The sequence below is a fragment of the Mauremys mutica genome, chromosome 9 (genome assembly GCF_020497125.1).
Source record: "Mauremys mutica isolate MM-2020 ecotype Southern chromosome 9, ASM2049712v1, whole genome shotgun sequence".
NCBI lineage: Eukaryota > Metazoa > Chordata > Testudines > Geoemydidae > Mauremys > Mauremys mutica.
The window spans coordinates 28,076,650-28,101,625 of record NC_059080.1 but is presented as its reverse complement, the minus strand read 5'-3'; the positions used below and the strand labels follow the sequence as shown (position 1 = coordinate 28,101,625).

Sequence of the window (24,976 nt, the reverse complement as noted above, 5' to 3'; positions counted from 1 at the left end):
ATATATATATATTTCTGGTTGTTTGATACAAAGTATAGAAATAGCAGCTGTGAACCTATTCTCAGTCCAGAACAGGAAAGAACCTTTGACATGTTTCATTCTGTATTAAGGAAGAGTATTTTATCAAAGAACATTGTATCTTCTTCTTCTTCTTCTTCTTCTTCTTCTTCAGGGAATTTAAGAGATTGTATCATTCCAAAGCAGAAAACCATGGTGATGATGTGATGCTCTGTACCTCGGGGGAACACCTACCATGTTCATCTTTATGAAATGATTGTGTGGTATCCAATGCAAGTTGGTCACGTTGGGTGTCTTCAAAAGGCTCATAATGCACTGAGCATGGTTGTTATAGTGATATTATAGTAATTGTTACAGTAATGTTATAGTAAGGTTATAGGTTATAATTTTATGTATATAGTTATGAAGCTGAAAATGTATCCTCATGGCTTAAAGCAATCCCATGCAAAAACTCTCCAAGAACAGAGAGGCAGTTCATACCTCATCAGGGCATGGATGGGACAAACCCAGCGCAGCCTCACAGGAGCAATGGACACGGGCTTAGGCAGCAACAAAAGAATCTGTTAGACCCTCGAGGGAGTGACCCCCTTCCTTTGATCAGTTTGGGACTGTGATGAGGTAATGCTCACCTGACTCTGAAAAGGGTGGGGGCAAAGCTAAGAGGAAAGAAAGGACATGATAAAAAGGGAGAGACATTTTGCCATGCTCTCTCTTCCACCTACATCTACAGACACCACCACTGCCAAGTGACTGAAATGCTGATCAAAGGGGGGAACCTGACTGAAAAGTAACCAGCCAGTCCATGGTGAGAAGCATCTAAGTTTTTAAGGACATTGAAAGTGTTAAGATTAGCTTAGCGTGCATTTTGCTTTTATTTCATTTGACCAAATCTGACTTGTTATGCTTTGACTTACAATCACTTAAAATCTATCTTTATAGCTAATAAATCTGTTTGTTTATTCTACCTGAAGCAGTGTGCTTGGTTTTCAGTTGTCAGAGGCTCCCCTTGGAATAACAAGCCTGGTACATATCAATTTCTTTGTTAAATTGATGGACTCATATAACCTGGCAGCATCCAGGGAGCATAACTGGACACTGCAAGATGGAGGTTCCTAGGGTTGCGTCTTGGACCAGAGATATTGGCTAGTGTCACTCACTTGCAAGTAGCTGGGAGCAGCTTATATGCCAGAGGCTGTGTGTGAAAAGCCCAGGAGTGGGGGTTCTCACAGCAGAGCAGGTTATGGCTGGCTCCCAGAGTCAAGGATTGGAGTCGCCTAGCAGATCACTGGTCCAGACAACACCAGAAGGGAACATCACGGATATTTATACAACATGATACATTTTAAAACCATTGTGGTTCCCCTGTCCTCAGGTAATAAGAGGGGAAATGTGTCAAAATTTGGATTCTTGGCTCTCTAGCTCAGCACTACAAGAAATTCCCAAACAAAGTTTTCTGTGATGTCCTCAAGCGTAGAGGTTTTTACGGGGGTTGTTTTATTTTTTTTTCATACCAAGTGTTTAAAAGCTCACTGGAGAAGGAAGGGGAATATATAAAGGGAAAGCAGCAGCATAATAATAGATTAAAGATTATTACATACAAAATGTATGGACAATAAATAAGGTGACAAGCTTGTTATAAGTCTTAATTAAAATGTGTAAACCACTTTGATATCCTCAGATGAAAAACGCTACAGGAGTGAATAATTATATTGTCCCCCTACTGGATGTTTTCTCTAACTATATCCTCTTTCCATTCAGATAGCTGAAATACATCTGCTTGTGTGCCATCCTGCCAACCAAGTCAAGATTTTCTAGGGCCAGTAGAATTTGGGAGTGATTATCAAATTGTCAGAAAAAAAAGGCAGTGGTACCTTATTCTATCCAGAGTATATGAAATTGGAGGGGGCATAGATCTGAACTCCAGCCCTCCATTATATTTGAAGTGGTAAATGTTCCCTTCATAGAATTGTGGTAGCTGAAGAATATGGGAGCATCTTGGTGTCCTCTTCCTAGCTAGTACCTCCCTTTCTTCTGCAATCTGGTAGTTCCTTTGGCTAGCATAGGGTCAAGATCCAGGTATAACACTTGACCACAGTTTGTGAAAATGACATGAAAAGTGTTATCACTATACATTAAGGGAAGACAAGGAGGGGAAGAGGTGCTATTTGCTTTTGCAAAAGATATTCAGACAAATATTTTAACTATTAAAGGATGAGTGAATTAAATGTATATTGTCAAACATCTTATAAAGATTTTAAAATAATAGAAGATGTCCTCCCAACAAAGACTAAGGAAATTACTTTTGAATGAAAAGACTTCAAACTTTGGACATAGATGGGTATGCCAAACGTGTGGTGAATTTCTACAACTCAGATCCAAACCTCTAGAAAGAATGGGGAATATTATTATGATTTAATAATTATACTGCATAGTACCAAGAGCCCCAATCAAATTGGGGTCCTTTTGTGTTTGACACTATCACCACATACAAAGACATGGTCCCTGCCTCAAAGCATTTGTAATCTAGACCCTCCACCTGCGAACACAGATGTCCTTAATTTTAATTTTTCTCCCAAAGGGGACATGTAAAATTAAGTACATGAATAATTGTTTGCAGGATCAGAATCTTTGGCTGCAATGTCTACACTTAAGGCTCGTCTTCACTACGGAGGTAAATTCACCTAAGTTATGCTACTCCAGCTATGTGAATAAATGTATAAATAGATGCTCTCCAGTCGACTTCCCTAACTCTTCTTGGGGTATGTCTACACTACGAAATTAGGTCAAATTTATAGAAGTCTTTTTTTAGAAATCATTTTTATACAGTTGATTGTGTGTCCCCCCACACAAAATGCTCTAAGTGCATTTAGTTGGCGGACTGCGTCCACAGTACCGAGGCAAGTGTCGACTTCTGGAGCGTTGAACTGTGGGTAGCTATCCCACAGTTCCCTCAGTCTTCACTGCCCATTGGAATTCTGGGTTGAGATCTCAATGCCTGATGGGGCAAAAACAGTGTCGCAGGTGGTTCTGGGTACATGTCGTCAGGGCCCCCGCTCCTTCCCTCCCTCCCTCCGTGAAAGGAATGGCAGACAATGGTTTCACACCTTTTTTACTGGGTTACCTGAGCAGACGCTCAACTCACCATCACGGTATGTCTCCTGGGTGCTGGCAGATGTGGGTCTGCATTGCTATACAGCAGCAGCTGATTGCCTTTTGGCAGCAGACGGTACATTACGATTGGTAGCCATCATCGTCGTACTCCTGGGTGCTCTTTTAGCTGACCTCGGTGAGGTCGGTCGGAGTGCCTGGGCAGACATGGGAGTAACTCGGCCAGGTCATTCCCATTTTCTGCTGAGCACCCAGGAGATGACAATGGCTAGCAGTCTTACTGCACCATCTTCTGGCAAGCAGCCAGGAGATGATGATGGCTAGCAATCATAATGCAGCATCTTCTGCTGAGCATCCAGGAGATGACGATGGCTAGCAGTCGAACTGCACAATCTGCTGCCAGCCTAAGATGTAAAAGATAGATGGAGTGGATCAAAATGAGAAATTGACCCGATTTGTTTTGTGAAATCAATGGCCTGCTAAACCCAGGGTTTTGAGTTCAATCCTTGAGGGGGCAATTCTGTGTGACAGTTGTTTGTGTTTCTCCTTGATGCAAAGCCACGCTTTTTGTTGATTTTAATTCCCTGTAAGCCATGTCGTCAGTCGCCCCTCCGTCCATCAGAGCAATGGCAGACAATTGTTTTGTGCTTTTTTTCAGCGCAGAGCCAGAAGCTGCAAAAGCAAAACCAGACGAGGAGGCGATGGCAGCGCGGTGACGAGAGTGATGAGGACATAGACATGGACATAGACTTCTCACAAACTATGGGCTGGGCAATGTGCACATCATGCTGATGAGCTCTGCATGGTTACCTGTGATGATCAGCTCGCCACGCTGGCCAAACAGGAAATGAAATTCAAAGTTCGCGGGCCTTTTCCTGTCTACTTGGTCAGTGCATCTGAGTTGAAAGCACTGTCCAGAGCGGTCACAACGGAGCACTCTGGAATAGCTCCCAGAGGCCAATACCGTCGAATTGTGTCCACACTACCCCAAATTCGACCCGGCAAGGCCGATTTCAGCGCTAATCCCCTAGTCGGAGGTGGAGTAAAGAAATTGATTTAAAGAGCCCTTTAAGTCGAAAAAAGGGGCTTCATCGTGTGGACAGGTCCAGGCTTAAACCGAGGTAACGCTGCTAAATTCGACCTAAAATTGTAGTGTAGACCAGGCCTTGGAGAGCTGGAGTACTGGGGTTGACCGGAGAGTGCTTTGCCATCAATTTAGTGGGTCTTCACTAGACCCGCTAAATTGATCCCTGCTGCATCAGTTGCCAGCCCAGAGTACTACAGGATCTGGACCTAAGAAAACAAGTGACATACAAAAAGTGGGGGAGGATATAATCAAACATATACAATTATATACATTTGGGGCTTGATTCTCTGCCTGGTCTCAATGGGGAAGGAAGGCTTTCAGGGAGCCATTCCCAGCTCTCTGATGCTCAGCTGCAGATGCCATGAGGTTCTTCAGGTACCTTAAGCCAGAGGAGAATCAGCCATAGTGGAGCTTTTGTTTATCATGCCCGCTATCATTTCCTCTCCTACTATGTCTGCCCTGTTCCCTTACACTGGGGGATGGTTCTGGTGTAGGAGGCAGCAGAACCATCACCAGTTTTATCCCAGCAGTAATGCACCATGAAGAGGGAAAATTTCCCAAAGGGAATCTCCAGGCACTTTAGGTTCTCTTTATGCTGGATAAGTGTAGGTAGCACAGAATGATATTGGGGAACTGGAGAATCTGGCTCTTGAAATTATAAATAAATAAAATAAAGTGAATTCAGCTATTGCCATCTGCTCCTCAACTAGGCTTTATTATTTGGCTAAGTCCCTATAGATGTTGCAGAAGAGGTGTATCTGGAGGAGGGATTTGAAGGAAGACATGATGGAGCTTTTTACAAAAGCTTAACTTATAACACTAATGGGAGTGCTTGTTTTTGCTGAAAAATTGACAGACTTATTTTAATACCTCTAGAAGGATAGTTTGTGCTCAAGCAAGTGTACTGAACACTTTGACATACATATGCAAAAATCTTGTGACTAGAAACAGTAAAATTATACTTCGAAAAACTTCAGGTAGCATGAAAATATAGTTGCAAAATCTCAAAATCAGTGTTTAAATTTATGCAGCTAAGATATTACACGGTAGGCCAGCAGATGGCATATTATCTTATTATATCACAGTAGGAAATATTCTCATTATCCTCACAATAGAAAAACTAGTAGAAAATTTGAATTTCCCACACATAAAAATGCTTACTTTACACATAGCCTTGTACTGCCTGTTATATGATTTTTTTTATTTTTGTGTGTTTTATAAGATCATTAAAATGAAATTTTGTCTCTCTCAACTGTCTCAAACGGGATTATATTTATAAAAGTTATATTTAGGTATATTGTCAGTATTGTTTTGCATCTGTGTTTAACAGGTTTAAAATGATTGATTTTGTGTAAAGGTCTCTGAAATGTTAAAGCACAGAACAATCTTACAGCAACTGAAAAACCTTCCAGTTGTTCACAAAGTAAAATCTACAAATCTCTCTCTCCTGTGGGAGAAAAGCTATCTACTGGATAACAGTTCCCTCTGCTTACACAAGCAGAAAACTCCATTTAACCCTAAGAAAAGGGTATATATAGAGATGATTAATTATCATCCTAGGTCCCAGTTTGGGCCATCGGAAATGTTGCGTACTGATGGGTTATTACAGCTTCTAGAAATGTACATTAAAACAGCAAAATATTTTACTAGCTTAAGGGACTCAATCATAAATTCAAAAAACAAGAACAAAAATCATGTAGACTCTCCATTCCATATAAAATAATTCTGTATGGATTCATGCCTTTTTAAATTTTGCTAGATGTTAAAGGGTTCATTAAAATTAGAGTTATTTTAGGAGCTATAAAATAGTTGTTCATCTGAGACCCCACAGAAAAATCAATACGAACTCAGTCCTGCAGCCCTCGGAGGCAAAACTTCCATTACATTAAATGAGTTTTGCCTGCATAACAAGTACAGAATTGAACCCACTCTGAGATGCAGCTTTGTCCCTTTATCAGAGGCTCCCTTATTCTGAATACATTGCAAGACAGTTTTTTAAATATCTTAAGATTTTTCAATGTGTGTTCTAATAAGACATTTAGTCTATTACAGCTTGCACAAATCTGGAAATATTTTTTCTTTATGATTATTGTTTTATACATCATATCTGAGTACTTAAAACTTTCTTTCACTAACATGCATTAAAAATAAATTCTGAATGTGTATGATCTCTAAATTTGTAATCTACATGCTAACCTGCCGTCTTACACTACTGATGCACATTACTTTTATCCCTATTACACTGACCCTACATATAATACATGCTTTCTTTAGCCCCATTACTGCAAAGTTTTATGCCCAAGTACTCCAATTAAAGTTATTGGTACTAATCATGTGCATAAAGTTAAGCCCCTGCATAAATCTTTTTAGGATCAGGGTCTTCGAATGTAAGCTCTTGAGGCAGGGAGCCTGTATCTGTCTGAATTTGCACAATAGGCCCCTAATCTTGATTGGGACTTCTGGGTGCTGCTGTGATATAAGTAGCAAATAATAATTTTACATGACCTTTAATGATTCTAAAGATTTTTCTCTAGCCCCAATCCTGCAAACAGATGAACTGGTAAGGTGCTGGTAAGGAGACCATGCTTGTGCGTGGTTTCACTGACCGCAGTGTGTTCCTGTCATTTCAATGCGTCTTCAGGTGAAGGTGAGGGTCTGCATCAGTGTGGCTCTTCGCAGGTTCAGGGTTTCTATGAATACAGCCACCCCAGGGATGGTGAAACATCACCTTAACAACAGTGGAAACCTTAAGTGGCGTGGAGGCTGAAATTAGTGAGACAAATCACTTCACTTGTATGAGAAGGACCACAAGACTTTTGATGCCCACAAGAAGCAGGCAGGGCTTTGACGTTGAGTCTCACCTGAAAGCTACAAACAAAACGTGGTACCAGACTTGTCTCTCACAAGTGGACGAAGGGGTCAGTTGCCCCTACTGGAAGGCAAAGGAGTCGGTAGGAAGGCCCAGGTATTGCAGCCCTCCCAACTGCCCCCAGGCGCGGAGCGGGGCAATAACAAGGGAGGAAGATCCACCATTGCCACCGCGCAGGGCTCCGCTCCAAGCCAAGCAGGGCTGCGAGCTCCGCAAGGCCGCTGGGCCAGTCCCGTCCATCCCCCAAGGGGCCGGGCGCGTGAAACACTTGATTCCTCCCGCACCCACGACCGGCGCCACGCGGGGGAAGCGGGGCTGCTCTCTGGGAAGGGGGGGGTGGGGGCGATGCCGGCCGGGCTCGCACACGCGTGACGAAGGCGGCGGCAGCGCGCCGGCCAAACTGCCACTGCCGCGCGGTGATGAGCGCGGCAGCGCCCGCGGCCCAGGCAGGCAGGAGCCCGCCCCGCCCCGCGCGCGGCAGGTGCGCAGCTGGGGTTGCTGCGGGGCAGGGGCGTTCCCACAAGGAGGCGAGGGGCGCAGGCCGGCCCCCGTAGGCTGGGGAGGAGGCAGATGGCTCCCGCTGCCTTCCGTCTGTGCCCCGCCCCTTCCCTGTGCCTCGCACTCCGATCCCGAGCTGGGCGGGGCTGCTTCCTGAGGCAGGCGACCCCCTCCACCCCCTGCAGCAGCGCGGCTGTTCCCTGTACTAGCCTCCCCTCCCCTCCCGCCTGAGGCGGGCTGTTCCCTGAACCAGGCGCTCCCCCTGGCGGGAGGGGCGGGGGCAAGGACTGTCCCGGCCGGCGCTGATCTTAGGCTCCCATTGGCCGCTGTCTGCGCTGACGTCACGATCATGATGAGAATTAATGATCGGAGGCGCTGATTTCATTGTGTGACGCCGGGACCGACCCAGCCGAAACCGGCTGAATCCGGAGCCCCCCGGACCAACTCCGCCCGCCCCGCAGAGCACGGTAAGTCCGGCACTGTGCGCGGGGGGCGGGGTATGTCTGTGAGCCCCCACGGAGGGAGGGGAAGCGCTGAAGCGCTCAGCCTGGGCAGGCAGCCCTGGCTGGCGCTGGGGAAGATGCCCCTTGGCTGTGGGCCTGGATGTGGGGGAGGGCGGCCGCTTGGGCTGGTGCTCGTAGAGCAAACTCAGGCACGCATGCGCACTACGGCTCGGTTCTGCTGCGGCAGACGCTGGCTCGCCCCATCCGCCGTTGTGAAGGAAGTACGCATGCGTACGAACGATGTATTCTCGCATGGGCTGACAGTTGCGCATGCTCTGAGGTTGTCGAGCGCTGCTGGACTGACTGCGCATGCGTATTCACAGTCACTTGAGTGATTTCTGACTTTAACCGGCCGGAGTGCGAGGCGCTGATTGCAGCTCCGCGCACGCGCACGTTAGTGCGTCCTAGTGGTTGGGCAATGGGCGTTTGCACAGTGAAGGCGTCTTTGAGCTATTGGAAAATCTTGCGCATGCGCAATGAGGGCCACTTGAGTTGCCATATAGTGGGCTCGTAGGACTTATTGACGCTGTTTTCTAGCTGCAATCGTCTAGGGTCAGGGCAGGCTGCGTGGGTTGGGCTTGGGGGGTGGCTATCCTGCCTGCATCCCCTTTCCTGGCTTGGCTGTGTAAATAGTCACTGCTGGTAGCATGGCAGTCTAGGCAATGGGCTGCAGCTGTGAACCAGCCCCTGGGGCCATGCAGTGGGGATGATGGGGGTGGCAAGAGAATAATTCAAAACTCATTCTCACTTGTCTTGGGGCAGGAGGGGTTGTGGAGGGTGCTGTGTGCTCTCCTTGAGGTGTAAGAGAGCACCTGCAGAAGGTGGGGTGGTGGTGGAGAGATTGGGCAAATAACATTGCTCCAATTGCTGCTGTTGTGACATTGTAGCCCTTGGGTGTTTGCTGGTGAAGGGAGATGGTGGGTGGCATGCAGGTCTTCCAGCCTGTGTTTTGAGGTGCTGATGGTGTGACCCTTGGTTTAGAAGCATCAATATGCAGTGGATAAAGAAAATCACTTCATGCTGCATCCTAGAAGCCTGAGATATGTCACCCTGTTTAATAATGCCCTTGATACTGTAATGCATTAAGAATATGCACAAGCTACATAAGGAATTGAGTGACCACATGGGGAATTATTACTGCATAACTATGTTTGTAAAATTCCCTGTGCAGATGAGCTGTGAAATGTCTGAGTAATGTATTTGCTTCAGAAGGAGTACTCGTGTAAAGTTATGGATATGTTCAAACTTTTGCAAGATGCAGGCCTAAAGAAATACCTGTTTTGGTTTACTTTAAAATGTTTTGATCAGATTTGCCATTAATTACCTATTTTTTAACCAACATTTTGTTGCAGAAGCTGAATGTCAATCTTTATGTTTTAGTGTTTCTAAACGAAGATCCTGTTTTATGGCTCTTAGCAGTCAGCACATCAGACTCTTAAAAGGTTTATAGCACTATCTTCCCATATGCTCCTTTAAATTATTTACAAGTAGTTAATTCTGCAGATAGAGTAAACTAAGAACCAATTACTTTTTGCTTTGCACACAAGTACAACCACTATTTTGAGTAGTGAGTAAAGTAAGAACGGCCATATTGGATCAGACCAATGATCCATCTAGCTCAGTATCCAGTCTTCCAACAGTGGCCAATACCAGGTGCTTCCGAGAGCATGAATAGAACAGGCAATCATCAAATGATCCATCCCCTATTATCCACTCCCAGCTTCTTGCAGTCAGAGGCTAGGGACACTCAGAGTATGGGGTTGCATCTCTGACCATCTTGGCTAATAGCTATTGAGGAACCTGTCCTCCATGAATGTATCTAATTCTTTTGTGAACCCCATTATAGTTTTTTGCCTTTACAACATACCCTGGCAACGAGTGCCATGGGTTGACTCTGGGTTGTGGGAAGAAATACTTCCTTTTGTTTGTTTTAGACTTGCTGCCTATTAACTTCACTGGGTGACCCTGATACTTGTGTTATATAGTCTACTTTCTCCACACCATTCATGATTCACTTAAATTTATCATGTAGGCCCTGATCCTGATAAGATTTAAGCATTGGATATGCCTACTGGACGTAATGGGACTACTCATGCTTAAACTTAAGCATTTGCCTAAGTGTCTGCAGGATAGTTCTTACTACAGTATGTTTTTTTGCATTTCTCTCAGATTGGACATGAAAACAGGCTAGCCTACCATGAGAACTTTCTGACTTCTGATAGTATTATTCAAAACAGCTTTCATGGAAAAAAATTCTATTGGTATCTATGTTTAGTAAATTGTCTTAGAACTTTTTATAAAACCTAAATTTTAGGCAGACCTTTTCTGATCATGACCTTTTAAAATAACATACACCTTTGGAGCAATTGTAGTTAATTGTTCCTTGCTTGTTTGGATTATCATAGTTTTATGAAGTAGGCAATGATGGTGCAAACTTATGCACAAGCTTAACTTCAAACAGGTGACTAATCCAGTTGATGTCATTAGAACTTTCATGAGTAAAGTTAAGCACATGCATAAGGATTGGGGCCAACTCGAGTTGGATCCACACAGAGAAACATTGCTCAGTTTGATAAAGGAATGAGTTCTAAAAGTTAAAATGCTGGTAGTTCAGTGGCAGTAGTCTATTACACAGTGAGTACTTTTTGGTTGTGAAAAAGGATGTTTCTATACTCCTAGTCAATATACAGTAAAAGCTGTTTTATCTGGCATGTTGGGGGAATGGCGGGTGCCAGTAAGTGAAAAATGCTGGTTAACTAAGAGAGAGGGAGTTTGGGTGTGGAGCTGGGGATTGCGGTGCAGGAGGGTGTGTGAGGCGAGGGCTCTGGGAGGGAGTTTGGGTGCAGGAGGGGGCTCAGGACAGCAGGCTGGGGCACGGAAGGGGGAGTTGGGTGCTGGATCCGGGAGGTGCTCACTTCGGGCGGCTCCCCACAAGCAGCGACTTGTCTCGGCCGCTCCTAGGCGGTGGCACGGCAGACGGATCTGGAAACTGTGTCCCTATACCAATGGGAGCTGCAGAACTGGCGCTTGGGGCGGGGGCAGCATGAGGGGCCCCCTGGCTGCCCCTGCTTCCGCGAGCTGCACTGAGCTGCTGCATGAGCGGAGCAAGGCAAGCCTGGCTGGAGCACCAGAGCGGGGAAAGCCCAACCCCACTCCCCAGCAGGAGCTTGAGGGCCATATTAAAAGGTACGATGGGCTGGATGTGGCCCACGGGCCATAGTTTGCCCACCCCTGGCCTAGGAGCAGCCAGGACAGGTCACTGCTTGTGGGGAGCCACCCGAGGTGAGCATCCCCTTTATCTGGCACCCTGCACCCCAACCTGCTGCCCCAAGCCCCCTCCCACACCTAAACTCCCTCCCAGAACCCGTGCCCTGCACCCCCTCCTTTGCCCCAACTTCCTGCTGGTCAACCGGACTATCAATTGGAATTTCAATGAAGATCAACTGGAAAACTCTTTAAATTGGCATTTCTGAAGTGCCAGATCAAACAGCTTTTACTGTAGTTAAAAGCAACAGTATCAAATCAATTAGAATACCACGTTAGTTTCTAGTTATTTGGAGTTCTGATTATTATAGATAACTGCTGCCTCTCCTTTATGTAACTCACAGAATATATAATATTCAGGTTCTATTGAATATTATTGCAAGTTTGGTCCCTTATATGCTTGCAGACAGACTGTCCTGCATTTTTTTAACTGATTTTATGGCAAACGTAGAATAGAAAACTTTTGAACTGTTGACTGGGAATTGAAAGGGAAGCGAATTAATATAATTTAAAAATGCAGGGCTCTAATTCTGTGGCTGATACTAAGCATCTGTACTGGCAATTTATTTTGTCTGTGTACGTATCTTTAAATAAGTTTTACTGATTGCAATTGTTTCATTTTTAGGTTTTTTTTGTATCAGACTCTTTGGAGATTAGTATCACTTCTGGAAATCTGCCTTGTCAAAAGTAGAGCATAACGAGTGGCATTGTATCTACTGTATCTGCTTTGTGTATCCAGACTATAATAAAAACGAGGGAATATTTACAGGCCAATATGGCATGTGAAAAGATAAATTATAATAAAGAGAGAAGAATTCTGTGGGGTTAAAGTTAACCTGTTAAAATGTATGGAGTAGAAATGGCAGGGAGTGAGTACTGTACTTCAAGCCCTGATGTTTCCATTATGTCCATTAATGGTAACACTCTCTTTTCTTGACTATACACATTAACTTAACCTGTGTTTTCTTTTTAAATTACGATTTCTTTGTTTAAGACTATAGAGGCTCCTAGCAGCTCCATAGTTAAGGTTGTGTTGAGTTTTGCACTGAAGTGTATAGCCTTTTAAATATAATTATGAGAAATCAATCTGAGCGATGGACTATTTGAAGAAGGACGAACTTTAATTTTCTATAAAAGCAGCAAAGAGTCCTTTGGCACCTTATAGACTAACAGATGTATTGGAGCATGAGCTTTCGTGGGTGAATACCCACTTCGTATTCACCCACGAAAGCTCATGCTCCAATACGTCTGTTAGTCTATAAGGTGCCACAGGACTCTTAGTCTGGATCTGTAAAAGCAGCAAACACGGCTATCCCTTTAATTTTCTAGGCATTTTTTTCAAACTCTGAGCTTTCAGTATGTGTGTTCTAAAAGGCTTAACATATTTTTAAAACCATCTAGAGATCTTAATGCTTAGGGCTCCTATAACATCCCAATCTCAAAAGTCAGAAACTTGAAATTACACACAAGGCTTCATAGTTGAAAAACTGAATTCCCTTTCAATTCTGGGGGTTTGAGGGGGGGATGGACCTTAAAATACAAACAGTCATTTGACTGCTTTGTAGAACTGATGTAGCTTTTGCCATTGAGCACTGAATCTTCATGGAGGACTCCCATTTTCTATTGTCTTTTCGATGGCCCTCCTGCTGTGGTTTTCTCCTGAGACACCAAGATACATACCTTTTTGGTTCCTAATTATATATCTCTAGGTTCCACCCAGTCTCCCTTATACAAAATACCAGAACCTTCCACAAAGGGAGCCCTAGTCCTATATACCAAATAAGGGCTTGGCTACACTTGCAAGTTGCAGCGCTGGTAGAGGCTTTCCAGCGCTGCAATTACACCCTGTCCACACTTGCAGGGCACAACCAGTGCTGCAACTCCCTGGCTGCAGCGCTGGCCGTACACCCAGGTCTGCTTGGGGTATAAGGGTTGCAGCACTGGTTCTGCAGCGCTGGTCATCAAGTGTGGACACTCACCAGCGCTGTTATTGGCCTCCAGGGTATAAGGAGTATCCCAGAATGCTTTTAACTAAATTATTCCCTTTGTTTTGTTATGCAGCCTCTCTTTGTTTTGTTGTCAATTCGGAGCTCCGGGCACCGCACCGGGAGCTGCTTATAGCTCCTGTTTGCTGTCATTAATCTGTAACTACTGTCAACAATGAAATGAGATAACCCCTGCAGGGGTTGAGTGTTTGCTTTGCTTGAGAGAAAGGGGGGGGGAGGGGGCAGAGGGGAGTATGTTGGATGCAGGTTGTTTGCAGTTAACAGTAAGGGGGTGGGAAAATTTTCTGATTTTGCACAGTGTCGGTTCCAAAAATCCACTCTCTCTCTCTCCCCCCCCCGGTCCCTGTCACACTGCCCCACACCCCCCTCTTTTGAAAAGCACGTTGCTGCCACTTGAATGCTGGGATAGCTGCCCATAATTCATCACTCCCAACAGCGCTGCAAATGCTACAAATGTGGCCACACTGCAGCGCTGGTAGCTGTGAGTGTGGCCACACACCAGCGCTGGCCCTGCACAGCTGGATGACCAGCGCTGCAACTACCAGCGCTGCAGATTTGTAAGTGTAGCCATACCCTAAGATTATCTAAGGCTTTGTCTATACTACCACTTTTGTTTGTTGGTCAGGGGTGTGAAAAAACCACACCCTTGACTGACATAAGTGTCACTGGCAAAAGTGCTGCTGTGGACAGCACTGTGTTAGCAGAAGAGGCTCTCCTCCTGACATAGCTAATGCTGCTTGTTGGGGGTGGTTTGATTATGCTGGCAGGAGAGCTCACTCCTGCTGTCAAAGAGTGGCTACATCTTAGACCAGGGGTCTCAAACTCAAATGACCCCGAGGGCCGCATGAGGACTAGTGCATTGGCCCGAGGGCCGCATCACTGACACGCCCCCTTGCTGCCCCTGGCCCCACCCCCAATCCACCCCTTCCATGAGGCCCCGCCCCTGCCCTGTCTCTTCTCCACCTCCTCCCCTAAGCGCGCACAGTTTTAATAAATATATACACTCAGTAATGCACCTCACTCAAAGGACAAAACACGCACTTAGATTTACTGCCTAAGGCTCTGGGAGGGAGTTTGGGTGGGGGAGGGGGTCTGGATGCAGGCTCTGTGCTCGATGCAGGCTCCAGGCTGCGGCAGGGGGTGGGGGTGCAGGCTTTGGGACGGAGTTTGGGGATAGGAGGGAGTGCAGGGGTGAGGGCTGTGGGGCTGAGGGCGAGGGGTACATGATGCAGGAGGGGGCTCAGGGCTAGGGAAGAGGGTTGGGCTGTGGGGTGAGGGCTGTGGATGAGGGGTTCATGATGCGAGGGGGCTCAGGGCTAGGGAAGAGGGTTGGGCTGTGGGGTGAGGGCTGTGGATGAGGGGTTCATGATGCGAGGGGGCTCAGGGCTAGGGAAGAGGTTTGGAGTGTGGGGTGAGGGCTGTGGATGAGGGGTTCATGATGTGAGGGGGCTCAGGGCTAGGGAAGAGGTTTGGAGTGTGGGGTGAGGGCTGTGGATGAGGGGTTCATGATGTGGGGGCGCTCAGGGCTGGGGCAGAGGATTAGGGTGCAGGGGGATGAGGGGTTCATGGTGTGGGGGTGCTCAGGGCTGGGGCTGAGGATTAGGGTGCGGGGGGAATGAGGGCTCTGGCTGGGGCTGAGGGTTTGGGGTTGGAGAGGCTCAGGGTAAGGGAAGCCTGCCTTGCCAGTACTGGCGGAGGGCAGGCACTAGGACCTTGCACCCTAATCCTCAGCCCCAGCCAGAGCCCTCATTCCCCCCGCCCCCGAATCCTCTGCCCCAGCCCTGAGCGCCCCCACATCATGAACCCCTCATCCCCCCCGCACCCTAATCCTCTGCCCCAGCCCTGAGCGCTTCCCTTCCCCCCCCCCGCCCGGCCCCGGCGGGTCCCGCTTCCCTTCCCCCGGCCCGGCCCCGGCGGGTCCCGCTTCCCCCCCCCCCTTACCCGAGCGCGTCTCCAGCGGTCCCGCTCAGAGCCGCGTGGTGAGGGGGCGGGGCTGTGAGCTCCACGCCGAGCGCAGCGCTCAGCCCAGAGCTCCCAGCCCCGCCCCCTCCCCACGCGGCTCGGATCGGGGCGGGGCTCAGGCGCTCGGACGGAGACTCGGCGCTCTATGCGCCGAGGCTCCAGGAGAGGGGCGGAGGCGGGAGCCTCCGCTCTTCTCTTGGGGGCCCCTGCGGAGCTCCCCTGGGGAGCTCCGCGGGCTGCAGGGAAGAGCTCCGCGGGCCGCATGCGGCCCGCGGGCCGCATGTTTGAGACCCCTGTCTTAGACCTTACAGCAGGACAGGTGCAGCGGTACAGCTGGGCCACTGTAAAGTCTATAGTATAGACATAGCCTAAAAGTGGAGGGAGTGGTGGTCCCCTCAGGCAAGTCATAGGCGATTCACTCCATTAGGAACTTACCATCCAACAGGAGCTATGTGCTTTGTTTCTCAGGCCAGTTTACGTGCATCTCTTTCCCCCCCTCTCCCCCCCGGTCCTAGCTCCTGCTGCAAATAGGGCACATTGACAGTTGGAGAAAGGGGGGGAGTTATAGCCAAAGATGCTTGAGAAATGAAGTTTCAGCACTGCTGAAGAGGAAGCTTCTGCATGTAGAGAACCTACTGTGGTTCATGAAAGGTTGGGTACTGCTTGGGCAGACCTCATAAAAGCATTTAGATTTGACTGTTCATACTAAACATAGCTGCAGAGAAGCTGCAAGAGGATGGAGCTTGACTTTCTGGCCCCTGATACTCACCATCCTTTTTGCCTAGGTCAGTTCCTTGCCTGCCTCCCTGGTTCTTTGGTTTCACTTAGATCCCCTCACTTAACCTCCCTCTGTAGTCTGTGTTTTCTTTGTTTATTACATTTAGAAAAAGCCTCTCTAAATGAAGCAAGGGGAGTAGTAGGGTTGGTCATCCAGGCTCAGGATAAGTGAGTAGCAGGGGCTACTGAACTAGTAGGGAGACCCACTACCTAGCTTATATTGACTGTTTAGGTCAATCAGCTTTTGTCAAACATGGGAAAAGCAAATACAGATACAAATGAGTGTGTCAGCACTGACATGTTAGACATAAAACTGAGTTCTAAATTCCACTCATAATACAATGTTAAAACAGATTATAAATGGTGTAAAATATAATTACGGTATTTATCAATTGTGCTTCGATACCATAACATTTAGCAAACATCACACTTGGTGAAAACGGTCTTATCTTACTAGCAAGATAGGCAAATGGTGCAACTGTTCTAATTATTTCCTCATTATCGTTATCCTGCTTCAAGAAAAAATAACCAGTGCAACCTCAACTCTCACGTCTTGTCACCTAAACATAATACCCAAATTCACAGCCTCTTCTGCTCTGAAGAAACTCCCTTTCAATTCCAACTACCAACAATACAGACATCCAATTCTTCAGATGCACGCTTCACAGTAACATTATTTTAATCTTGCTGAAGTCAAAAGTCCATGTTTCTAATTTAAAAGCCTGAGATCCAAGTTGAGGTGAAATTGTGAGGAATTGGATATGTGCTTTGTGGGAGGCTGTAATAGGAAATGGCATGGGTTTAAACTCAGGAGTCTGTATTTGAGGCTGAGCTGGGTGTTTGTTGTCTTAACTGCTGACCTTTTTTTAAAAAAATGATTGCAGTGATAGGAAATGCACTAAAGCAAACGTAACTGTAAGTTAAAGATGTCTTGTGCATGGATTTGTACACAGATTTCCTCCTGCTTATCAGTGGACTTCCTGAATAAGAAGGTTAGAGGCTAAATAATAACCCCTCAGATTTTTATGTATCTGTAGCAATTATCTAGGTAATACAAGCTGATTATGTTTCTCAAAAGGAAATAAGTGAAATATAGACCTTTGAGAAACCGTAAAGATCTTAGAGAATTGTTTTCCATTTAATGGGTTATTCTTCATAAACATAGTTGTGGGAGTTATGGTTAAGAGATTCTGAAATTTTAAAGTTTTCTGCTGGAGAACTCTATTACAGTGAATTGAAGTTTTCTTCATTGTGAAATAGTGAGGTAGTGCCCAGTCTAAATGATGCATTTTAGAGACAGGAAACAGTTAAATTTTGTGAGGTTTTGGTATCAGCAAATATATTTGATATTGATTTTTCAGTTTTGTTTTCTGACAGTACTTGGGAGCCTCTTTATTTTAGTGCTCAGTTTTTAAGGGCAGTTATTGACTTCCAAATAAAACTGGATGTTTGTTTATGACAAAATCCAAGATAGTAAAATTGCACTTCTAATGAGCTGTCCCTGTGTACAAGAGCCTATGGATTTTTATATTTTTAAGTAACCAATGTTGACCTATTTTACAGTAGCTGCTAGGCTTGTATATATATGGTGTTTGTTTGCTCAGCACTTATTAATTTAACATAGACATTCTGTACATACTTATTTTTGTAGGCTTTAGGGTTTTTCCCCCTCTCCATGTCAGTATTTCGAAACCCTCATTAGTCCAAATATGGGAAATTTGACTCACTGCAGCTCTTGTATTTTAACTTAACTAAGGGATTCAAAAGAAAATGCTTCTCATTTTTCCTAGTGCAGCTCCTGAAAGTTAATATAGTTCCCTGAAATCTGATAAACTTTATAAAAGTTAACATTTTAAATAGGTACTTGAGGCTCTAGCTATGAGTTACATAGCTATATTTCTGAAGTGTGAATTACTGGCAAAAATCCACTGTGAGAAGCACTAGGTGTAAACTGACTTCCAACTACACTTATTTTAATAACTGGAAAAGAAATATTGCTGATTGCACCTTGGATACTTTTAAAACCAGTATTAAAACAGAATGACAACTGGCGTACCTTGTATGACTGAATGTTCAGGGCTTTTCCTGTTAATGTCACAAATAGTGTCGCTTTTTGGCATTTATGCTCATGGCCAAAAGGATCTCCAAATGGAAAACTTTATTTTTGCTTACTCTTCAGTTCCTAAATTGAGACTAGCAAGATGGATGCAACTTTTTAAAAAATTCTCTTCTAATGTCTTATGACATAGTGTATTTTCTATCTTGCTATGAACATAGATTCCAAACTTTCCTCATTCCTGGGTTTTGCATTACTTTTAACTCAAATAACCAATTATGAACCTCAGTTTAAGCTTTCTCTCCTGTTTTGGTCATTTCTACGTTTTTCCTAAGGGCTTGGCTACACTTACAAGTTGCAGCGCTGGGAGTTACAGCGCTGGTCATGCAGCTGTGGAAGGGCCAGCGCTGGAGTGTGGCCACACTGACAGCTACCAGCGCTGCAGTGTGGCCACACTTGCAGCACTTTCCAGCGCTGTATTGAGAGGTGCATTGTGGGCAGCTATCCCACAGAGCACCTCGTCCCGTTTTGGCGCCGTTTTGGCGCTGAGTATTGTGGGAAGGGGAAGGAAGTGTGCGGGTCATTCCGCTTCCTGTTTGCCAGCGCCCCGTGGTGCATCGCTTCACATCCCAGCATTCACTCTTTCCAGCAGCGTTTGGCGCCATTGTGAGTGTCTTTCTGTTACTCTCTGTGTGAATCGCGATTTCTGTGGCAAATGGAGCCCGATCTGCTGAGGACTCTGCTGATGAGTGTCACCAGCACAACACGTTTGGCAGTCCAGCTATTCCTTCAGCTCCAAAGTGACAGTGAGGATTCCGACGATGATATCAATATGGATTTGCCTGCCGCGTGTGACACTAAAGTGCTTGCGGCATTTACGGAAATGCTCAGCACCGTTGAACGCCGCTTTTGGGCTCGGGAAACAAGCACTGAGTGGTGGGATCACATCGTCATGGAAGTCTGGGATGACGAGCAGTGGCTGCAGAACTTTCGTATGAGAAAAGCCACTTTCATGGGACTGTGTGCTGAGCTCGCCCCCACTCTGCGGCGCAAGGACACAAGATTGAGAGCTGCCCTGACGGTGGAAAAGCGAGTGGCTATTGCAATCTGGAAGCTGGCAACTCCAGACAGCTACCGGTCGGTCGGGAACCAGTTTGGTGTGGGAAAGTCGACCGTGGGAATCGTTTTGATGCAAGTTTGCAAGGCAATTAATCGCATCCTGCTAAGAAAGACCGTGACTCTGGGGAGCGTGCAGGACATTGTGGATGGCTTTGCACACATGGGTTTCCCTAACTGTGGAGGGGCGATAGATGGGACGCATATTCCTATTCTGGCCCCCCCCCACCTGGCATCAGAGTACGTTAATCGGAAGGGGTATTTCTCTATGGTTCTCCAGGCGCTTGTGGATCACCGCGGGCGTTTCATTGACATTTACACAGGCTGGCCTGGAAAGGTGCATGATGCACGCATCTTTCGGAACAGTGGCCTGTTCAGGAAGATGCAGGCAGGGACTTTTTTCCCAGACAGGAAGATCACAGTAGGGGATGTCGAAATGCCCACTGTGATCCTTGGAGACCCCGCGTACCCGTTACTGCCTTGGCTCATGAAACCCTATACAGGGAAGCTTGACAGGAGCAAGGACCGGTTCAACTACAGGCTGAGCCGGTGCAGAATGACTGTGGAGTGTGCTTTTGGGCGTTTAAAAGCCCGCTGGCGTTGCTTGTATGGGAAGCTAGACTTGGGGGAAAGCAGCATCCCCGCGGTTATATGCGCTTGCTGTACCCTCCATAATATTTGTGAAGGGAAGGGTGAAACATTCAGTGAGGCATGGACCACCGAGGTTCAAGTCCTGGAGGCTGAATATGCACAGCCAGAGAGCAGGGCTAATAGAGAGGCCCAGCACAGGGCTACAAGGATTAGGGATGCCTTGAGGGAAGAATTTGAGGCTGAAAGCCAACAATAATGTTTGCTGCCTTGCATGGGAGTGAATTGCACTGCTTACACTGTTATTCTATTATCCATAATAATAATATGATTTGTAGTGCCTCTTTCTTTACTGGGCTAAGGTATCTTTCACTATCTGCTATAATAAAGACTGTTTTCAAAGCCAAGAATTGTTTTATTGAAAAGAAAAAAACTTCCTTGACAGACAGACAGACACACAACATTTCATGAACACAAGAGGGCAGGGGTGTGGGTTGGTGAACTGTACAGTCACAAGTTTGCATATGCCCTGTCTGGATTGCTGTTTAATGAATCCTGCACTTCAGGGTTCATATACTGCATGGTGATGGGGGTTGAATGCAGAGGGTAAGGGTGGTGGTAGGTATCAGGGCTGGTTGGGGAACATACAGGTGTTGGAGGCAGCTGGTGGTGGTAAGAACCTGGATGCTGGGGAAAGGTGGTTTGAGCTGACATTGGGGCACAAGGCACAAAGGACGGGGCGGGTGGGGGAGTAGCACGGTAGTGCTCTGCTTGCATGGCAACGAGTGACTCTATAGACTCCGCTTGGCGCTCCAGGATGCTTAGCAGCCGCTCCGTGGTTTTCCTCTTGGCCACTGCATTTCTCTTGCGTGTCCTGCTTTCTTTCTCTCGCCAATCCTTCAAGTCCTTACTCTCTCGAGCAGACTGATTAAGAACAGTTTTCAGCATGTCTTCTTTGCTCTTTCGGGGATTTTTTCTCAAATTTTGAAGCCTCTGTGATGTTGAACATCTGGGCAGTCCAGTAGTCAAGGTCACTGTAGAAACAGAAATGACAACATTTAACACGGGCAGCATTGTATCCACTATCTCCAGACATGAATTGTTACACTGAGGGAGTGAGTTCTTATTTAAGCATTCTTTTACCCACACGCATAACACTACAGAAGCCACGACATGGTGAGTGAGCAGTGCTTATATGGGGAGAAGTGGGGCTTGGGTGTAAGAGGGGAGCTGGTTGCTTCGGGTAATCTGGAGTGCTAGAGGGGTTGAGTGAAATGCAGATGCAGGGGTGATCTTATCTCCCTATCTCTTCACTAAAGAGTCTCCCAACATTTTTCACAGGACTTAATCCTGGAAGATGTTTCCCTACTGCGAGTCACTAGGGAACAGCGGGGGGCTCTTTTAGAGCAATGTGGATTCCGCCCGGGACCCTATGCGGCTTGCCTGTGTTCAGAAATGGTCCCCCCACCACTGGCAGAAGAGTGGCGCGGACGCGTCACCGTCACTGGGACAAGGGACACAGTGGCTCTGCCTATAAACTTGCGCAGGCATATTGCCCACGCTCTGGATGAAGCTTTTGCTGAGATAACTGAGGCAGATTACCGCGACGTGATAGACCACATCAACGGGCTATTCCACATCTAGAGGCTGGCATGCATGCATCCATAACCCCCCCTCCTCTCCAGAAACATTTCACCCAGAAAATAAAAGCCGCTTACCGGTAACACGCTCCTCTGCTTGTCCTTCTGCAACTGCTGGCTGCTGCGATTGGGTGCTTTCCTCCTGGCTTGAGAAGAGCTCCTGGCTGCATGCCTCCAGGGAATCTGCGGTTTCTTCCCCCATGCCAGGAGCTTCACTCGCGGTTTCCTCCCCCCCCCACGCCTCCGCCTCCGCCGCCTCCTCCGCCTCCTCCTCCTGTCCCCCAGCCTGCTCAGAAGTGTCCATCGTTATCCTGGGATTGGCAGTGGGGTCACCCCCAAGTATCTCATCCATCTCCCTGTAAAAACGGCAGGTCGTGGGAGCAGCTCCGGATCGTCGATTCCCCTCTCGGGCTTTGTAATAGGCACTCCGCAGCTCTTTAATTTTCACCCTGCATTGTACTGCGTCCCGATCATGGCCCCGATCCAGCATGGCCCTTGATATCTGCTCAAAGATATCGTAATTCCTACGGCCGGAGCGCAGCTGTGCCTGAACAGATGCCTCACCCCAAACACTGATGAGGTCCTGCAATTCACCAGTGCTCCATGCTGGGGCTCGTTTGCCGCGTGGAGGCATGGTCACCTGTAACTGATTAAAACTGATTGCACTCCACACCTGGCTGCAGCAAACAGGAAGGAGATTTTTAAATTTCCCGGGGCATTTACAGGGCGGGTCACCTGAGCCAAGAGCAGTAGAGTGCAAACTGATGTGCAGAGTGGCTGAACAGGAATTCTGGGATACCTCCTTATTCCCTGGAGGACAGGTAAAGCGCTGGTGAGTGTCCACACCTGCTGGGCAGCGCTGGATCACCAGCGCTGCACTCCTTATACCCCTGCCGGGATGGGTTTTCAGCCAGCGCTGCAACCAGGGAGTTGCAGCGCTGGTTGTGCCCTGCAAGTGTGGACGGGGTGTTGTTGCAGCGCTGGAAAGCCTCCACCAGCGCTGCAACTTGTAAGTGTAGCCAAGCCCTAAGACCTCCATCCCAGAGTTTGGTTCATTTTTTCTCAGTCTTCTTGTATCATGGCTGAAACTAAAAAATCCACTTGCTAGTATGACTTAGCAGTAACTACAATGCAATATTCAAGCACTAATATCAGAATGGCTCAACAAAGCAGCAGCCCTGTTACCATCCTGTTAATTTCCTTTGGGTTTAAATAATTTTGAGAGACTTTTTTGTGTTTTCATTGATCCGGTTTTCTTTCAGAATTTTATCACTGAAAATTTCAGCTCAGAGTCAAGTGGAACACTGCTTGTGCAACAAACTAAGTTGCAGGATAACCTAGAGAAAAGTCTTCACATCTGCAGCTGTCATTCACTTACCCACATTAGATATATGTTGGACAAGAAAATGGACATGGGGGAAATATCCAGATAATGCATAATTTAAGTTGTTGCGCTATTAGTTTAAAACATTATATATAAACTTAAGTGTGTGTGTGTGTATATGTGTGTGTGTATGTATATAAATAAAAACTAAAGGGATAAAATCACTGCTCTTTCGTTTCTAAGATTTCTGTTCAATTTAATATAATTTCTGAAATTTAAATAAGTTTGGTCTCAGCTGAAATCTGTATTGTAATGTCATAATTTTTAATTTAGATAATACTATGCTCTCTAAAGAACCTTATACTAATTGAGATTAAGCCTAAATTTGTTCTGCCTCTGGAAAAGAACAGTATTTAAAAGTTAGGACAGATTAATTGGCAGAGTGGTGTGGATAAAGTGGATGTTCTGTCTTTATTTCTGTCTCCATTGACTAGGAATATCATTGGATAGGTCTTTGAATGAATGGATTTGTCATCCATAGAAATTTAGTAAATGAAAAGATACTAAAATTAAGGGGGAGAAATCAATGCAGACCCATTTGTCGGGTCTTGCTCTTAACAGGTTTATTTAATAAACCTTAGATGCAAATTGCTCTAGTGAACTAATGCTCATCTGTTCTCCTAGGGCTGGATCCTGCATTCCTTGGGCAACCAAAACCTCCAAGTAAGTTAATGATTCAAAACATAACCTTGCTATATAGTTTAATTCTGAATTATCTGTAGGGTTATCTAATAGTCATCCTGGCAGGAAGTAGGCTCTGGTGAATCTGTTTAGATAGTAATCCTGCAAAGCCACTGTTGAAAGTAATATCAGGAGTAAGAATCCTACCCATCTTGGAAAGTCTCCTGACTTACTCTGTTTGTTATGTCTGTTGATTATCAAGAACTGTTGCAGAGAGGGAACCTGGTAATTTAGTGACTTTTTGTGGGGTTCTGTGCAAGGGTCTGCGTACTGCTTGTCCTGGCATGATTGGGGTGTAGTGTATAACTGCCACATTTGTGCAGCACCATGTATGATATTTTATGCAAATTATTTAAATAGGCTAACTTATGTGTATGGAAACTCACACAACTATTAAACACCATAAAAATTATACAAGTTCAATGCAGGTGAGAGGCATGTACTTGAGAGCCTTGATGGATGAAGTTATCTCTCAATAGAGCAACTGCAGCAGAAGGAGGGGCAAGCTTCTTACACACACTGGCTGCCAGTATATCCCAGCACAGATATGTTGGGAGAGGGAGAATTCTTTTAAGAGTAACAAGTAGTTCCAACTCCGTGGTCATTTTGAGACTGAGGTAGGCTTCCTGAAAGGATGTTTCTTTTAGTACATTTTTACCCTTTGGGGGATTACATAGGCAGGGTCACCAACTCTGCACTCACAGTCAAAATTTCCCACATTGTTTGAAGAACAGCAAGAACAAACTCTATAATTAAATGCTCCATCCTGTTCCTTAGAGATATCTACCGTTATCTAAAATATACAGGTACTAAAAAAAAAGAATAAAATAAATACTAGCCTAGATCTTAATTCACTTCTAAATGCAACATTTTGCAATATAAAATTACTTCAAAAGTGATTTTAGGGTCCTCACACAAACTTATATTTCTCCCTGCCCCTTCCCATATAGGCGATCATCAGGACTTGACCCCACAATATTCAGATCCACAGAGAGACCTCTTCTACATGCTTTATAAGAGGAACTGCTAGGGCAAGCATGCTCTTATCATTTAAGTGAACCAGCCCATAGAAGGAGACATAACATGCTTTGCCAGTTATACAACTGTTCGTGACATTACTCCTGGGGGAATTCTGCAGTACTGCGCGTGCGCAGAATTCATGTCCCTCACAGATTTCTTTGCTTCCCCGCAGAAGAATGACTTTCTGACAGGGAAGCGAAGGGAAGTTACAAGAGCAGTCACACACCACTCCCTACCAGTGCAGGTACATCATTTCAGGCACCTGGAGCAGCCAGCAGAGAGGTAAATCACCGTGGGGCTGGGGACACCCAAGCCAGTGGCTCCTATCATGAGCTGGGATCAGCTGCTAGTCCTGTCTGGGCTGGAGGTGGGAGAGGACAGGACTTCCTCTTCCCCTGC

At 46.1% G+C, this 24,976-nt stretch overlaps 1 protein-coding gene and 1 long non-coding RNA gene across 9 annotated transcripts in view; one reads left to right on the top strand and one right to left on the bottom strand.

The window, feature by feature from the left end:
• Positions 1-7,354, bottom strand: part of LOC123377578 — a 28,018-nt gene extending 20,664 nt beyond the window's left edge. The window contains exon 1 of the long non-coding RNA XR_006582246.1: positions 7,075-7,354. This is a non-coding gene — a long non-coding RNA (uncharacterized LOC123377578). The remainder of the gene's footprint in view (positions 1-7,074) is intronic.
• A 449-nt stretch (positions 7,355-7,803) lies between these two features.
• Positions 7,804-24,976, top strand: part of HDX (highly divergent homeobox) — a 91,705-nt gene continuing 74,532 nt past the window's right edge. The window contains exons 1-4 of one of the 8 annotated variants that reach the window (XM_045030628.1): positions 7,804-8,047; positions 23,501-23,539; positions 23,976-24,174; positions 24,750-24,859. The gene's annotated coding sequence lies outside the window, so the exon portion shown is untranslated. Of the gene's footprint in view, positions 8,048-9,435; positions 9,526-10,698; positions 10,718-11,974; positions 12,035-23,500; positions 23,540-23,975; positions 24,175-24,749; positions 24,860-24,976 lie in introns of those variants that run through there. The other 7 variants (XM_045030631.1, XM_045030630.1, XM_045030624.1 and 4 more) reach the window with 7 other exon arrangements.